General features: G+C 34.9%; 1 pseudogene; it reads right to left on the bottom strand.

Moving 5' to 3' along the window:
• LOC118574989 overlaps positions 1-19,508 on the bottom strand; it is a 73,489-nt pseudogene that overhangs the window by 36,084 nt on the left and 17,897 nt on the right.

Below are 19,508 nucleotides of genomic sequence, written 5' to 3'. Positions count from 1 at the left end.
ACTTTAAATGCCAATTAATAGAACTGCATTGTCATTTTTCATATTATAGTGAAATTACATCATTTTTCCCTTGACTACTCTCTGACTAAATGATCCTGAATACCTATTCTTTCTCTATTATAAACTCTTTTTTTAAGTTTTTATTACATATATACATTCAAATATCTGTGAGTACATATTACAGATATAAATGTATGTATAATTCCTATACATAATATATCTTATATAATATATAACTTATACATATAATTTCAAACATAACATATAAAGTATGTACTATATGATTAATGTATACAAATACATATAAATATATAATCCTAAATTGTATATGAATACCATTTTGTCTTGCAAATCATTTAGTGTGCTCTGCCTCATGGAAGAATTTTTCTTCTTCTGCCAGCTTTACTTTGTTGCCTGTAATCCTTGTATGATCGAGGTCTATTGTGGTTTTCCATTCACATCTACATGCCTATTGTTGTGTTCCTAGTTCAGCTCATATTTTTGAAGTCTTGTTGATCAGACATTATGTGTCTTTAAGAATAATGTATAACATTCCTAAGAGACATAATCTCACAACAATCTTGCAGGTTCTCAGGTGCTTAAGATTCTTTCTGTCCCATCTTCATCAATAAAACCTGAAACTTATGGGAGTACTCACTGTAAATGTATCAATTAGAACGGGGCTCTACAATTTTCTTCAATTTGATTGCTTGTTGCCTTGTATAATTGTATGCATCTGTTTCAATATGACATATCCTTAAAGAGATCTGAAGAATAGACTTAATTGTGTGTGTGAGAACAAATATTTACAATGTTTAGGGTCTATACTGTTTTAGTAAAGTGGCAGTTGTAGCTTCTCCTCTGAGATCTAAGACTTCACTTGTTCTTGGTTGTTGCTGTGGTTTCCATAACTAGTGTTGGTTTCCCTCTTGACAAGCAGTAATTATGTTCAGTTACAGCAGTGAGACCTCCTAGCCTAGTATATTCACATAAGAGCAAAAGAGTCACCACAGCTAGGACAAAACTCACAGTAGTAAAAGTCTAACAATTTTATACAATTTTGCTGTTATTTAATGATGTGGAAGTAGAAAATATTTTACTTTATATATTGTATGTATTTGTATGAAATGGTGATGAATTCTTCAGAAATATGTAATAATAAAGTGGCACATTGTAACCTATTCATGATTTTAAATGAAGAGTATACACTAATTCAAGGAAAAGCAGTTAATTGGAAGAAGCATTCAGATAAATGATGCACAAATGCCTAGATTAAAAGGGAACTGGTGGTAGTCAACTAGATTTAAAACAGGCGGAAATGTGACATATATCATATGAGGACAAATAAAGGACCCATGTAGTTAGACCTAGTTCCTTGTTCTGATTGACTGACATTTGACATTGGGTAATAAAATATAATTCATAGTATGTGTTCATTCTAACTTAGCATGCAACATATTATTCAATGTCTGATGAAATTTTTTGTTCAAGAAGATTACATTTACATTTTGAAAATCCCACATTCTTCAGTATAATTACATAAACTTGAATGAAAACCTGATAATTTAGTGAAGGGCCTTGAGACCTTTAAGAAACAGATGGATGTTCTTGTACAAATCTGGTATATTAAAAGTTGAATATAAAATAAAAATTTTATCTATATATTTTATCAAAGTTGTTGAAAGACAAGATAAAATTTTACTAGGAAACACTTTCAAAATTTAAAACGTGATTAGTACAATTGGAAAAGAGATTATACTTGATTCTTTCAAGCAATTTAAATCAATAACATGAATCTTAGCAGTCTATATTATAGAAGAATGTGGAGGGATGTTGGGACTGGCCATCTTTAGTCCCAGAAGAGATGGTATGAAGCTGTGCATCTCAGAAGAGCAGAGGCAGATGTAGGTAGATTTCTATGCATTCAAAATATCATGATATTAACAGAAGGTTTCAGACAAGGCCAGATACATACTGAGGTCCTGGTATTGTGAAAATACGACCTGGATTTCAAGTGTGGATAACTCCAATAGCTCCAGTATAAAGAGGCTCTAGTACAATTAGATGAGTGTAGATAGAAATTTTCCTGTAAGCAGATGACCATGTAAAAGCACAGAGAATCAAACCCATAATCTAATTGTGTAACACATATCTGCAGTAAAGATCAACTGGACTTCATCTTTGCAATTCATGGCTTAATATAAGAACTATGTTGAGTTTTGAACTAGGTTTTGAGAAGGTTATTCCTTCTATAATGTGATCTGTTCCTGATATGATGAACTGAGTTCTAATCTGGCCTTATTAAGATAATATAGTACTTAGAGACAAAAATGAAGCCAAGGCGGGCTGCACTAGAAGCCAAGATAGAGAAGACTTCCATAGCAACCGTGACCTTCCCCTTGGTGCTATGGTAGATAGGGAGGAATGTGATCCACACACAGAAGAACACTAGCATGCTGAATGACAGGAACTTGGCTTCATTGAATGTATCTGGAAGATTCCGTGACATGAAAGCCATAGTAAAACTCCCAAGGGCCAAGGAGCAAATATATCCCAGTATATCATGAAAGGCAAAATTTGAGCCTTTGTTACACACAAGGATGATATGTCCATGTTCAGCAGGAACATCTTGGTCAAGGAAGGGAGGAGCAGTACCTAGACAGATTCCACAGAAGACAAGGTGGATTAGAGTACATATGGGAATAATGAAGTTTGGAGCCTTTGATATTATTAACTACCTCACCTCTCTCCCTGGAAAAGTAACCTTGAATGCAATAAGCACAGTGATAGCTTTGGCTAACACGGTGGCAAGAGCCACAGTGAAAGCACCTCCAAATGTGATCTGCTGAAGGATACAGGTTGCAGTCTTGGGACGGCCATTGAAGAGCAAGGAACATAGGAAACAGACAGTGATTGTGATAAGCAATGTTTAACTAAGGGTCCTATTATTAGCTTTGACAATTGGAGTGTCTTTGTGCTTCACAAAGAGTCCAAGAACCACAGCTGTGAGTATTCAGAAGCACAGAGCTGTGGTTGTGAGAGACATCCCCAAGGGGTCCTCATGGTTAAGAAAACTCACAGCTTTCTGGAGGCAGTGTTTCTTCTCTGTATCTGCATAATGACTTTCTGGACACTTCATGCACTGATCCATACCTGATCAGAAATGAAGGTGAGATTCAATCCAAGCTGAAGTTATCCCTTTTGTTCTAAGCCCTTTTTTCTGTACTTGTTGACAAAACTGCTATCTACATGACTGTTTTTCCCTCAGTAACAAAGAAACACAAACTCTGTAGTGAACATATTCATATTTATACCACTCAACTTCCTTATCTGATATTTCAGTTATAATTTATGTGAATTTATAAAGTGTGTTGATCCAACTCAGCCCTCTTTCCTCTTGCTCCATTTGTCAACTTCTCCCACTATTTTTTTTTGTTTTGTTTTGCTTTGTTTTGGTTTTTCAAGACAGAGTTTCTCTGCGTAGCTTTGCGCCTTTTCCTGGAACTCACTTGGAAGCCCAAGCTGGCTTTGAACTCACAGAGATCCACCTGGCTCTGCCTCCCAAGTGCTGGGATTAAAGGTGTGTGCCACCACTGCCTGGCTAACTTCTTCTCGTTTTACTTCCCAACATAATGTGCTCTCTTATCTCTTCTTTTTACATTTTAATACTCACTGAGTCTATTCAGTGATGCTTGTATTTACATATTATGGGGGCAACAACTGGAATATTGACAACATTTCAGAGTCCACAACCTTAAAAAACATGATGTTCCTTCTTTGGTAGTAGTTATCAATTACCAGTAGCTTCACATACAACCCAACTTCTTTATACTGATTATAAATTAAAATATATCTTATACTTTTCTCTATTATATACTTTCAAGCTTTTGTGCTATTGGTGTATCTCTTTTGGAAGTTATTAGAATACTGAATTACAATACATAAACATACTTCATTTCTGAAACCACATCATAAGTCATACCACATAATTAAATTGAATAGTGCAAAAGAGGGAATATGCTCTTGAAATTATTTTCATAAAATACTCTTCTTAAACATAAGGTCTAAATTTTCTTATCATTATAAAATGCTTCCTGTGTTCTAATATTGACTCTTCTCTGTGAGAGCTTTAGTGAATAGCCATTACTACATTGTTACAGGCTTGACTAGTGCACTAGTGAATAGTCATCATTCCACTTGAGGAAAGGTCAGAACTATTGAGACAGTTTTAGGGTGTGAAATAAAACAATGTTATAATATTCTTCTCTCTCAAAAAATTCATCTTGTATTTGAAGTACAATAACAGTGATTTATGCACACCAGATTTCCACTGTCATTATTTGTATGATTTATAAAGAAACTCATCACCAGATTTTCAATATTATTTTGTTGACAAATTTTGTTAGCATGTTATTGAATTCACTTTAATAGAATAAAACTTATTTCTATATACCTTGTAAATAATGTTTCCTTCAGCTATTGTGATACATTGTTATATCTGTTCTTAGGACCTACTTTCAAGGCATAACCTCAGGCTCAGTTATTTCCTTCTGTTTTATGTGGAGGTGTTCATTTTGTTTTAGTTTTCTAAGTTTTAATGGATGACTCACATGTATAACTCCATTCCTTACTAAAGGCACATGATACATGTAATAAAAACTACTGTGTGTGTGTGTGTGTGTGTGTGTGTGTGTGTGCATATTCACTAAAAGTGTGTTTCTTTTGAATAACAGCTTGGGGGCACTGTCTTTTACATCTCAATGTGAGAAAACCATGAAAGAATTTGCAGAAAGAATGTAAGTCAGAGGTCACAAAATACTTCAAGGGAATAGAAACTTCCAGATACAGCTGGGCAGTTGAATATACAAATTCAAGGTTTGATATCATGCATATAACATGTGAAATCTCAGTGCAGACCAAATATCATTATTTATGAGAGTTGGCATAAAATACTACACTTAACTGGAAGCTATTTGACCTCATAGTAGATATAAGGGGAAGACACTTTAAACTTTAAGAATGTGGCAATAGGAATTAGTCAATATTCCATAAGGGACTCCACTCCAAAGAGTATTTGGGTAGCAGAAACTGAGCACAATGAGATTTTCTTAATTTTTTTAATGAGAGAAAAAAAAAGTTAGGTAGGAAAGTGGAAGATTTGGGAGGGTATGAATATGATCAAAATACATAGTATGAAATTCTCAAAGAATAGAAAATATTTGAAAATTTCACAATTGAAATAAACCTGGTCACACATTTAGTATTAGGTATGGAAATAGTAGCTTTTAAAGATTTTTCTTCCCAATGTAACATGCTGTGAATATGTTCATGGCCTATTCTTCTAAATGAAGATTCTATATTCCATTGTAGCTCTTAGGTCTTGGTACAACTCTCAGTAACAGACCTTGGAACGGCTTTGAGGATATTGTTTTAAATACTTTTTCTCATAATTGGAGCTTAAAAATGGACAAAATTCTATTCATTAAGGAAATTTGAAATTTTAGTTGCACTGTACAGTCAATAATTATATAGTGGAGATATCAAACACAAATTGCTAATTTTCTGTTCTTGCTGGGAAGAATCATTATTAAAATAACCTATCCTACAATTAGGGGAGTTCTAATCATAACTGAAATACAGTAGGAAAACATCTAATTAGTGCACTTTATTACTATGTGTTAAATTATGTGAGGAAATAAAGCATATTGATTAGTACAGAGGAAAGGGGTTTTCTGCAGGAAACAATAGCTGAAGTTGATCATATATGTAAATCAATTATAAATTGTAGTGCCTACTCTGCACTATTTCAAGACATGGTGATGCACATTTCATATACTAAATAAGAGAAGGAATAAATTATTCTGACATCTCTAGATATTTTTCAGTTTTTAAGAAAATTTAGAATCCTGTAGAAATGTGGAACCATTTCTGTAAGATTAATTCTTACCTGTCTCATTGGAAATCTCATTGTCTGAACAAGGAGTGCAATCATAACAGCAAACAGCTTTGCCCTCTAGGGACATTTTCCTGAATCCAGGCCCCACAGCTCTCACTGCATACAGAATGAGGAATCTGTGAAAAATTGGAGCAAAGTTAACAAATTCTCATGGTTTATTGAAAGTCTCAATAATGTTTTAATATTACATAATTAATTTGCAAGCTTTATTCCTGTAAAAGTATAAAAGGAATTTGGGCATCTGTGATCTATACAAATTTATTCTGAGGATTATCCCATTATTAGACAGTTTGATCATAATGAGGTGGGGATAAGTTTGATGCAGGGGGGTCATAGAAGCCATTACCCAGAAGGGCAAGCGGTCCTTCCAGATGGATCTTGTCTCTGCACTTGCTTTCTAATGTGTTGAAAACCTTTTATTTCCACTATGATTCTAAATCTTGCTTGTCAAATTGACAGCACTTATAATCACCATGTAAACAAATTGTTGGACATCCCTTTGAGTGTTTTTAAAGAGAAGTTGAAAGGGTTCACTCTAAGACTGAGCATCACCATTCTATAGGCTGTTTTTTTTTTTTCTGAAGGCACAAAACTTTCGTTTCAGTACAAAAAAGAAGTCAAACAAAAAAAGAGCTGATGTTCCCTCTTTGCTGGCTTCTACAGTCCCAGAAGTCACTATTCTAGCTGATGCAGGTGAATTGTCCCTGAGAGTTTTAGTCATTCATGGTTTTGGTGTATTACATTGTCAGTACACTGAGTAAGTTGTGCCTGGGGGTAAAATAGTAGCATGGAAATTATAGTAATAGCCAAATTATTCCTGAATGCATTTAAGATTTTTCATAGGAAGTTTATGACAAGTATTCCTGACCATGTTAGAAACATTTAACTGGAGATGTCATGGGACCTGGAGGTGAGGCAAATGCTGTTGCATTGATAAACATGATGACAGCTTCTTGAAAATTGATGCTTATACCCATAGATTATTTGTACCATTGGCTTCAGTTATACATTGTTTATATTTCTCGTGTACAGCCATTTTTGTACAATGTTAAATTCACTGAATTGCTGAAAATTAATTATTATTGATGTGGTATCATTGGTTAATTCTGACACATAAATTATAGATCATAAATAAACAAATGTATTAGCATTTTAATCTTGTAGAACACAGAAGAGGGGATATAAAGAGTGTATGAGAGAGAAAAAATGCCATGTCATATAACTACTTTCTCAGATTTGAAGCATTTGCTCTTGGAGGCAAGAGTAACTCATGACATTCATGAAGGATAGAGGACAGTAATGTTAAAGAGTCATAGAGAAAGTGTATTGTAGACTTAGATATAAAGTGGCAAAGGAGAGCAGAAGAGTTATGGGGGATGATGATGCTAGAAGTAGACACAGGTTAAAGTTAGCATGAATATAAGGAGGAGGTTGAGTCACAGAGAAGTAAGGCATATCACCCAAGAAGAACTCTAACAAGAAAATGAAGGAGCTAGAGAAGACCCAGGGTATGGCTGAGATAAATAACCCAAGAGGAACAGAACATTGAGAAATAACAACCTTGAGTATATGGGGTGTTATAGAGAGACTAGATTAATAGAATTGGGTTAATCCCTGAGAGTGAAAGCTGAGGCATAGTCTGCTGTTGGACATAAATGCTCAAGGAAGGAAAAGAGACACCATAATTAGGAAGTGGCCTTTGCAGATGTGACAAAACATTCAGAATATCAAACTAAAGTTTGTAGAATATAGAACTTCCAAGTGACAGTCAGACAATTTTGTAAAATAAAAATCTGCATGAGACATCATCATCCCAGGTTTAAAGTTATGTTATAAGAAAAACAGCATGTTACTGGCATAAAAATAAATGCACTGACCATGGGTTAAAACTGAGACCTGACATATAAGCCCACACTTTCAGAAGTACCTACTTTTGACAGAGATAACATTGGAGAAAACACAGCATCTTCAAGAAATGGTACTTCTCAAATTGAAGAACCCTTATGTAGCAGAATGAAAATTCACCCTTATATTCTGCAACAGGAGTCTTCAATGGTCTTATTAATTAAAAAAAAATCTCAGTGCCAGCTATTGGAGTGAATTCTGAAAGATCAGAAAAGCAGAACAAGTCACAGCTAACCTCACCTCACCAACTTTTCAGCCGACTTGGTTTCCTCAAACTGGAAGCCTCTGAGTATTCATCCAAATGGATCTCGGCCAAATTGCTGCTAAAACCTTAAAAGCTAGAAAGCCTCTAGTTCCTGTTCCTCATGCCTTATATATTTTTTCTGCTTCCTGCCATCACTTCCTAGGATTAAAGGCATGTGTCTTTCCCAAGCAAGACATAAGATCTCAAGTCTTGGGATTAAAGTTATGTGCCACCATGTCTGTCTCTGTTTACAGTGTGGCCTTGAAGTCACAGAGATCCATATGGATCTCTGCCTCCCAAGTAATAGGATTAAAGGTGTGTGTGGAACTATTTTCTGGCCTCCTTGTCTATCTAGTGGCTGTTCTGTTCTCTAACCCCAGAGGGCACACAATATATAGGGGGACGCAGTATTATCACAGTCTCCATTTTTGTATATATTGGCTTCAATTTTTATTCACACAATGTATTTTGATCACATCAGTTTTCATTTCCTACCTCCTCCTAGATTTTCTGCACTCTCTCCTATCCTATGGATTTTATGTTCTTTCTCTCTCTCTCTCCAAACCCAAACCCAAACCACTAAAGAGAACAATGCTCTCTAAATTGAAATAGACAAAAAAAATTACCAATCTAAATCAAAATTGCTTAAAAAAAAAAGTAAATATGGAGTACTTTTTGTGTTGGTCAACTAGACCTGAGAATGCTGCCTGCCCTGGAATGTGAGTGATATCTTTCCACTGGAGAAAATTCATTTCCCTCTCTCAGCTGGAATTGTTTGCCAAATGCTTATTTCTTTGAGATGGGACCTTCCCTTCTGCATGTTGATCCCAATTGTCTGGCTTAAACTTGTTCAGGTATCATGGTTGCTGTCACAATTGTTCTTAGATTCTTACTCTAATCCTATAGAAAACTCAGTGTCAATGTATTGAGGACCTCACTGAAGTCATAACACTCTGAATATGAAAGAGGAGAAAGTAGGGCTCACACTTGAATTTATAGGCATGAGAAGGGACTTTTAGAATCGAACCTTAAGACACAGGGGTGAACAGCAATAATCGAAAATTGGATTACATGATAGTAGAAAGCTTCTCTGCAGTAATGGATGCCATTGGAATGAAGAGACAGCCTGCAAAATGAGAAAATACTTTACCAGATATTCATCTGACAGTAGGTTAGATCTAGCATAGGCAAAGAACAACAGCATAAAAACAAACAAACACCAAACAAAAACCTAGACATGGTCAATAGGAACCAGACTGGATTATAAACAAGAGTCAAATAAACTAGACAAATGCAGGAAAGCATGTGAAAGCAGACAAAGGTGTTCACCAGGAGAAGGATGGTTTTGTGTGCTCTCATATCTGGTGAAGACTGAGGTGAGATCTTTCTCTGGGCATGTTTTTCATTCTTTCTGTAGGATGAGAAACATAGACTGGATATGTGCACATAGAATCAGGGAATGATAGGTATACCACATGAAGAAATTTATCAGTTTTTTCAAGATTAACAAAAGAACAGTACCCAGAGATCCTTATCATTGTGACAATTTTATTGTCCTGTTTTGAACTTATGTTTATGTGAAAAACTATATGAATAATGAGGTTCAAAGTACAACCAACATTTATAATGGAAACAACATAACTTGGAGTTGACAGAGATGGGCTGGCAGACATTCAGGAAGATGGTACTAACAATGGAAAGTCTCTTGTTCACTCTGTGGGGATATCAAAGTCCTTTGCATTCAAAATTTTTGAGGAAGTCTTTTCAAGCAAAATCTGCCATTGTTTGTGGCACTCCTTAATATCAGAGAACTAAGAAGTTTCCTACATTTGAGTGTGTCAGAATCCAGTCTGTAGACCTTAAACTTCTCTATGTAAAGCAAAGAAACAGATAGCAGTAGTGTAGAAAGAAATTGCTCAGAACTCCAACTTCATTCTGTGATAAGAAGGTTAGTCTTAAGGTCACCTCACTGGTTGACCTGTATGGTTTTGTTGTTTGAGTGTCAGGTTCCTGCATGGAAGATATGCCATGGTCTGTTTGTGATGAGTCCCTTGAAATCCATCTTTTTCCATTTGCCATGTTCTATTAGATTATAGTCAATGTTTTTCTCAGTAAAAAGATCCTAGGACTTAAATTTATAGAGCTTTAGCAATGTACAAGTCCCTACTATAAAGGTGGCAAAAAGACAACTTTCCCTCACATTCATCATATATGTAGACTTTTCTGCTTGGATGAATTTTCTTCTAAGGATGAAGGGTAAGGGGATCTGAGATATATAACAGATCAGTGAGTGTTTGTGAGTTTGGTCTTGATTAAGGTTAAAGTGGAGCCTTGAGCCTGGTTGCTATCTAAATAGACATGACAATGGTTCAACAGACTCCTGAAATTTAGCTACATTGAAGCTTCTAATAAACCTATCACATCCCTATTTGTCCTTATACATATCTATTCTCTTATAAAGTGGGCATACTTACTGTTTTTACTGTAAATGTTTTCCACATATTTGTGAATATTTACTCTATAGGTCATGTTAGTTATGAGTATTGATGTATTTTAATGAAAATTGATGCATGGAAGGAAATACAATTAATTTGTGCATGTAAAGTGCATGATGCAATATTATCTCAATATTATCAATTTGTTAATAACCAATATATATTGCTATCTGAGGGACCAGCCTCCAGCTGCACAGTGCTCAAAGAGAATGCACAGCATCAGTGTGTACTATGACTTTTTTATGTAATGGGGTTAGGGAAAAAGACACTCCCACATTCTCTTGATGGTTTCCTTCTTCTAACTCTCTTGATGTTCTCCTAATTTCTCATTCTTGATGTTTTCCTTCTAACTTTTTCATTTTTGATGGTTTCCTTCTAACTCCATCTTTACTCAATGTTTCCCTTCTAATTCTCTCATTCTTGATGTTTTCATTCTAACTCATTTTAACTCTATCTGTATTCTTTCCTTCAGAGATTAAATACCTCAGGAAAATATTTCAGTCAATATAAAAATTACAATGCAGATGCATTATTTATTATTATTATTATTATTATTATTATTATTATTATTTCTGTGTCTTTTTTAATTAAGTAATTTTTATGCATTTTACATATCAACCACAGATCCCTCTCTCTTTCCTCCTCCCACCCTACTAGAATACAACTCACAACTACAGAGAAGCTTGCTAACAAGGATGGATGCATGCTTAACAGGGGTGCATGGATCACCCTAGGAAGAGGAAATAGAAAAGATCTCCATGAGCAAATGGGGGATGAGCAGAGATAATGGAAGATATATTCTGTTTTTCAAGTGAATGATTACAATGAATACAAACAAAAACCAGCATGTTTTCATACTTCTTACATGATTAAACGTTTTATTTATTACAAATAAAATACCAGTTATCCCAAGAACCCAGCTACTTGTTATAGATTAACTGTGTAGAAAAGTAAGATATTCTTCTCAGTGAGGTCTATTACAGACAAGCTGAATTTTCCAGTTACAAAGAAAGGTCCAATTACTTTATTGCTTATCTTTAAATGTAATCTTAAAAGGAATCTTAAAGAAATCACAAACCTAAACTTATATATATGAAAAAGAATCAGTCAGCTCTACATTAAACCTTCAGGGTACATACTTCACTCATCAACAGTTTTTTATATCAGGAGATTGAGGGCAGAAATGGGTATAAGAAATTAATTCTCACTTTTGAACATCAACCATCCCTACCAAGGTTATTTTGTTAGCTAGTAATAGTTGAGTTATTTTGTATTTTTTTTTGACATCAGCTATATGTCCTCGTGAACTCTACATTGTATTTTGGGGTTTTTCATCTCAAAGCTATTATCAAAACATCTGACCTAACCTCAAGTTATTTTAAGGCTTTGTTTTCAGCTAATGATGCACACCAAAACCTGTGACTGCACTTTTAAGTATTAAGATTAAAGTAATTTTCACCAGCCTGGCTCCTTGGACTCAATTATTTTTTCTTAATTATCAACCTAAGTCACAGTCTATATGGCTTCTCAATAGAAACTCATGTGTTCTAGGTGTGTGACAATTCTTTATATTTATTTTTATTCATCAAAACTCTTTATAAACTAACATTATTATTATTAATTAGACAGTACGTAGCTTAGGAAGGAATCATCTTAATAGAAGTCCACAGGTAAAAATGCACAGTAGAATGAGGCATTTCCATGAGATAAACATACTACATTGCAGGCAGTGGGGATCTCCCCACACCCATTAGCAGCATACACGTAAAGGCACATTAGAAGCAAAAGTCATTCTGGAGTCTGTGGTCTCAGGCCTTACCTATGCAAGATTCAGCCATCAGGGATTCACCTCCTGCTGGGCTGATACCATGAAGTCAAATGTCATCTGCTGCTCCTCTGACATGGCCACCAGCAAATACAGATTTGTGTTATAGGTATGGTTTAATATCATGGGACCATATAAAACAATAACACCAATGTGTAATCTAAGACTACGAAGAAATTAAACTATTGCTGAATGGAGATGATCCATCCAGGTGACAAATAATATGTGTTAATCAAACTATTAGAAATGAATTAAAACTGCTAAGTGGTTATGATAGGAACATGTATGCAAACTATCATACATATGTAATCCCCATGTTACAAATGTGTATTTATATAAAGAGGGCAAAAACAGAACAGTGACACTCTTTAAAGAAATCATGAAAGAAATTTATAGTAAATCCATAATTTTTTCATTAAAAAGTCAGTGTTCCCTCTAAGTTTCTTTTGCTCACAGTATTTTATCACAGCAATAAAAATCTAACTTGAACACCTTGTAAGATGCCTTATACCAAAACAGAACGTTTAAGAGAAAAAAAAAAATCCAGGAACTGCATGGGATGAGCTCAGGTCTTCTAAATATGTGATTGATCTAAGACCTAGTATACTTGTGAAGTAAACATTATAAAGTTCCATCCCTGCATCATCATACGGGGGACCAAGGTTGTCTGATTAAAACAACAAATGCTCTCTGACCCACAGCATTCATGCCTCAGGGGAACAAAACTTCAACTGAGTACCTGACGTAAGTATGAATGAATTTTAGCTCTAACAGGATATATACACAAAATTTGAAAAGAACGTGGAAATTTAAGATAATATAAAACTTTCCTTCACTAATATGAAGTGAAATGTGGAAGCAATCTGCACTGTGACTTTAATAATAAAAGCTACACATGTTATAGATATAAAAGGACATGAAGAGCTCTCTTTGAGACAGACAACATTGTGTCACCATGTGTAGTCAGCATGCAGAAATGTGACCAATTTTGGAAAAGATATTGAGCAGTTTATGGTTGACTCTTACACAAAGGTTAAACTCATTCACATCATTATTTTAAATGTCTAGTGTGAAAATGACATCAATATAAACTAATGTTATAAAGTACAATGTTTGAAAATATACCCATTAGGAAAGCATTAAGTAGGATTATGAGTTTGAAAATGGGAAATGCAACAGTATGAAAATAAATTTTAAAAGGAGAAATGAACAGATAAAAGAAAGTAGAACAGGGGACAGAAGAAGGCATAACTAATATAAGGGTTGATTATATTGTGATATAAATCTCAGCACAGATGTTTAAAGCATATATTGCCTGAGTGAGTACATTGGCTGCCTCAAAAAAATACACCTTAAAAATAAACCTAAAAGCAAATGAAAATAATTTTATTTAACATGTTTGAAATCAAACATAGCAATAAAATGTAAAATAAATTACTTTTTTGTTAAAACATTATATTACTCTTTTATTTATTAATGCTATAAATCATAAAAATTAGGTTTTTATTCAGTCTTAATTTATCATTTCAAATATGTGAGTTGCACCCATTATTCTGTAATATTTAGTGAGGATATTAAATGTCACATTAACAAATACATACTGACTTATATAAGTATATGAAATATATTCTTATACACACATCCAAATTCATAATGTAAAGGCTCATCCATCTTCATATTAAATGCCTGTTCAAGGTGTTCTTCCCATTCCTTAAGGAGATGAAGAAGAAACACCTGGACAGAATGGATTCATGGCTCAAGAGCAGAAAGGGACTGACAGTGGGGAAACACTCAGCAAGTAATACAGACACCTCAGGCAGGAACAAGCTGTGATTAATAGAAAGTAATAATATTCCATTAATATAATAACATTGACCATAGTGAATGGTGTAAGATGAAATGTCTAGATATTTTAACTTGTATTTAAGTGATGGCTAATTATTTTTAAAATTTCTATTCTTTCCTTCCTTCTTTCTTTCTTTCTTTCTTTCTTTCTTTCTTTCTTTCTTTCTTTCTTTCTTTCTTCCTTCCTTCCTTCCTTCCTTCCTTCCTTCCTTCCTTCCTTCCTTCCTTCCTTCCTTTCTTGATTTACTTATGTATGCAGTGGTCTGCCTGCGTGTATGCTTGCAGGCCAGAAGAGGGCACCAGACCTAATTCTAGATGGTTGTAAGCCACCATGTGGTTCATGGGCAAGGAACTCAGGCTCTTTGGAAGGGCCACCAGTGTTCCTTACCTCTGAGCCATTTCTGCAGCCCTTAACACTTCTTTAATGTTTCTTAGCTATTTGTGTTTCATCTTTTGAGAACTCTTTATTTAGCTCTGTACCCACTTTACAATTGAGATATTTGCTTTCTTGATGTTCAATGTTTTTTAGTTCTTTATGTATTTCAAATACTAATACTCTATTTCAGGAGTTCTTTCTTGATGCTGAGGTGATATTCATCATTCAGCATAAATTTATATCCTGTTTTCTAATTCAATCTGTATGCTTTGTCTTTTTATTGGAGAAATAAGGCCATTAATATTGAAAGCTGTCAATGAGAAGTGTTTCATTATTTCTTTTCTTTTCTTTTATAATTTAATCTAATTTTACATATCAGCCACGGATTCCCCTGTCCTCCTTGCAATTGTGTGATTTTGCTCATTTTGATTCACTCCTCTGTGATTATATATTTCTTGTGTCTTCTTGGATGTGGTAACTTCCTCATTCTAAAATATTCCTTTTAATGCTTTCAAGTGGGCTGAATGGATTGAGAAAAATTGCTTAAATTTGGCTTTATTGTAGAATGTTTTTCTTCATCCCTGTGATGGATAATTTTGCTGTATACAGTATTCTGGGCTAGAATCAATGATCTCTGAGTTTGTTGAACTTTGGCACAGTTCCTTCTGGCTTCAAAAATTCTCCATGAGCAGTTGGATGTTATTCTAATGGGTCTGCCATTATATGTGGCTTCATCCTTTTTTCCAGCTTTTAATATTCTTTCTTTATCCTCTCTGTTTAGAATTTTGATTATTATGTATTTGGGAAATTTCTTTTCTGAACCTATTTGATGTTGTGTGTGCTTCCTGTACCTTGACAAATAGCACCTTCACAAGGTTGGGAAATTTTTTAAATTTTAAAAAATATTTACTGTGATTTTGACATGAGTTTTCTTCTTCTTCCTCTATCTTTGTTATATTTACACTTTTATCCTTATATAGTATCTCAGATATCCTGGCTGTTTTGTGCTTGGAAATTTTTATATTAAACATTTTTAAACTGTGGTAACCATTTATTTTCTCCCTTTATTCAGCAGTTGAAATTCTCTCTTTTATATCTTCTACTAGGTTGATAAGGCTGATGTCTGAGTCTTATTTTTGTTTTTTTGTTTTACATCATATTTTTTTCAGTCTTATATAAATTTGAGTTTTCCTTAATGGTTTCAATTCAACTTTCTTGTCTTGAACTCTTTTCCTTGTTTCATTTAATAATTTTATTTGTTTTTGTGTTCTTAATTAAGGGATTTATTCCTGTTCCCTTTTAGGTCCTTGAGCATTATACATAATTTATGTTTGAAGTCCTTGTCTTGTTCTTCAGCAATCTTGCATTTCTAAGGGCCTAATGTAATGGAGTTGTGGGGTACTGGTGGAAGTATATTGTGTTGGTATTGATGTTTCTTGGTATTGATGACAGGTTTTTTTGCTTTGTTAGGATGGTATCCCATTCTTTGGTTGCTGTTGTCCTCTTAGAATCCTTGGAAAATGTGATGGCTGTAGAGTCCATGGTAAAGTATGCTCTGCAGGTCAGTAGATGGCAGAAAATTTGGATGCAGATTCTGAAGAAAGAATGAACAATGCTGTGAAAAAGAACTAGAAGGATCAAGTCTGTGACAAGAGGTAGAGTCTTCCATCAAGGAGAAATGTTTTTTGTGTTTTTTTTTGTTGTTGTTGATTTTTTTTTTTGATGGTTTCCTCCAAGCAGACTGTAGCAGCATAGAATGTAAATCTGTGAAGTTATGTATGAATGGCTATTGAGATTTTGAATGCACATCAGGAGGTAGACTTCCCAGAGAATGGAGTTGGGTGGGAGGAGGTGATTCTGCCAGTGGGCTACTAGAGAACTCCTAATTTTCTTGTCAACTCTCTTGTAATAATAGTCCTCCATGGTAAAATGACATTAAATACTATAATTTTGTTGAGCAATTCTTGGTAATACCTTCTTCCCTACATTCTCTTTCAGTCATAGATATTATTGTGAGATGTTATTCTGGGGGAGCTGTAAAAAAGTTTTCATACTCCAAATATGGAACTGATGACAGAAAGTCATTGGAGTTGGATAACACTAAATTACTACTTGCTGAACCAATGAGTTTCATTCTTGTCACTTATAAGAATATGAAGGAAAGTTTAGATACAATAACAGAAACAAATCAAAGTCAGTTGTATTGACAAATTAAAAAATCTACACTTGGGAGAAATCCCTTGGGTGCAGTCATACCTCTGACATGTCCCAACCCAGATAGTTGATCATTAGCAGTAAAATCTTGAGAAATGCTAAAGAGAGGTTGAATATGTCTTCAAGGCTCCTAAGATGCTAATGAGAATTTGGGGTGATGAACTACTATCAGTTTCTTCCATGAGGTAGACTTATGGCCCTGAACTCATGGGGACCTCATGTGTCATCACTGCTTCAATGCAACACAGTGACAATACCCATGAGAGGAAAATCTCAAAATGTTTTGTATTTAGTTCTTTATGAAATGCTGTAAAATAATGTATGTCTTATACTTGGCACAATGTTGAAATTCCTTTGTATTCCAGGCTGGAAAGGATCAAAAGTTGTACTCAAACCCATGCTTCATGCACTTCAGTTTCCACTGAATTGATAATTCAGTCATGCTCACAAACAAGCACCCCTGATATAGGACTTAAAATTTTCCTGTAGAAACATTTAATCTTCCTTGTCCCATGTTTCATGACTTTGAGAAATCACAAATGAGAAATTGCCACCTTTGTGCTCAAAAAAGGCACATCACTTTCAGATTAACTGCATTTTTCTATGTTGGTGTGAAGACCGCAGTATGTTACAATGTCACCACCTGATTTGCCATTGAGTGTAAGACAAATTCCTAAATAATCATATTAATAAAAACCCAGAGCCAAATATTGGGGTAAAAACTGAGGCACCAGGCAAGCACAAACAAGCTAGCCATGATCATTCTGCTACAAATCCTCAACCAAAAAGAGCTACTTCCTATATACCCACACTTAGATTCTTTCTGTGCCCTGCCACCTCCCTTTCTCCCTCTATCTAGCTACATCACTTCCTCTTTCTGATCCACTCTATCACTTCCTGTCTATATGCACAGACCTCCAGACCTCTATGGTTAACTAGTGCTCAGAACAAAGGCATGTACCTCCATGCCTGGCTCTGTTCCCAGAGTGGCCTTGAACTCACAGAGATCTGGATGAATCTCTGCCTCCTGAATGTTAGGATTAAAGATGTGTACTACCATTGCCTGACTTCTATGTTTAATATAGTGACTGGCTTTTTTCTCTGATCTCCAAGTAAGCTTCATTTATTAGTGCACAAATAAAATGTGGAGATATGCCTGTGTAAGCAGTTACTGTTCCTTCTGAGTCTTAAGGCTATTTGATGACTGGGACTGGGACGAAGTCCAGCTCTGGCAGGCTAGAGCTAGGAGGAGAAAATATTCTCTTCCCCTTATCTCAAGTCACAAGTTACAAATGCCTAAGTACACGGAAGTGGCTTTCTGCTGCATGGCATGTTATTTATGACAAGTATTGTTTCAGTAAATAGCTTAAGAATGTAATGTAAGATCGAAACATAAGGAAATGGTTAGTTAGATTCTTTGTATTCACAGTGAATATAAGTCTGATGCTATTAAAGTACAGTAAGTGGTCGCATTTGCTGCCTTTGCTCTGCATCCCCTGTGTCCTGATTTCTGTGAGACCCTTACCCAGGGACCCCAATGCTCTAGACGTTGACAATAAAATATGACCACATTTCTCCTTTTTTGTTTAAAATAAAAATTATAACTGACATAAGAAAAATATAATAAGCACAATAAGTATATACAATATATAAAGGAAATAAATACATCAATATCAAGTTTATTTACATTTGACAAATTCAGTGAAAATAATCCATTTTCTATCCTATTTTGGTGAGTCCAAAATGTAGCTAATTCACTTTCTGTCTTAACTTGTATTACAAACCAAAAATTATCTTTTATGTCTTTCAAAATTATACAGTTTATACCTGTTAGTGAGTTCCTTTTCTGAATTTTTAACAAGGAAAACTGTAACTATAACTATCTTATCTGCAACATCCTCAGAGACCAGAGAAAGAAATAATATTAATGCATAAGAAGAAAGTACAAACAAGCGACATTCAAGAAATGTGAGTTATGACAGAAACAGCTGGCTTCCTGGACAGTCACCCAAGTTTCCTGTGCAATTTTGGGGCATTCATTCTTCAGCCTACAGGCTTAGCATATCTGACAGACTCATCTGTGAAGCAGAATTTTCTAAAGAGCCTTCCTACCTTGTCTTAGCAAAGATAGGAAGTCCTTTAATTTGTGTCATGCTTGTCCATTTTTTGACAGCACGCAGTCAGCAGTTGATGTGAGGGCATTTTCTTGCCCAGTGGATAATTTTTGCTACTATGAAGGTAAACTCCATACAGAGTTTCTTCAGTGCCCATCTTCTTCTCTGAAGTAGATAGGTGCTGCCAGGAGCAGACATGTCTCATAGTCATTAAACAAACAAACAAACAAACAAACAAAAAACCCCTAAGTTATTGAAACATCTTAAATGCCAATCTCTGTTGCTGGGAACCATCCTTGGCAGTGGGTGGGTCCTGCAGAGGGTATAAGGAGTCGGCGGGAAAAGAAGTGATCCAGGCCATGGAGGTTGGGAGAATCTTGCAGCCTGACTGACTAGCAGCCAGAGTGTTTCTTTGTTTATACAGAATTTAGTTAGCAGAGATCCATTCATGATGTTCCAAAACATATATCATTTTTGGTTTTGGAAATATGTTTCACTTCCTTTTGCTCATCTTTTAGTCATCATTAATAAATT

This window comes from Onychomys torridus, unplaced genomic scaffold (genome assembly GCF_903995425.1).
Source record: "Onychomys torridus unplaced genomic scaffold, mOncTor1.1, whole genome shotgun sequence".
In the NCBI taxonomy this organism is placed as follows: Eukaryota; Metazoa; Chordata; class Mammalia; order Rodentia; family Cricetidae; genus Onychomys; species Onychomys torridus.
This window is presented reverse-complemented; position numbering and strand designations above follow the sequence as displayed.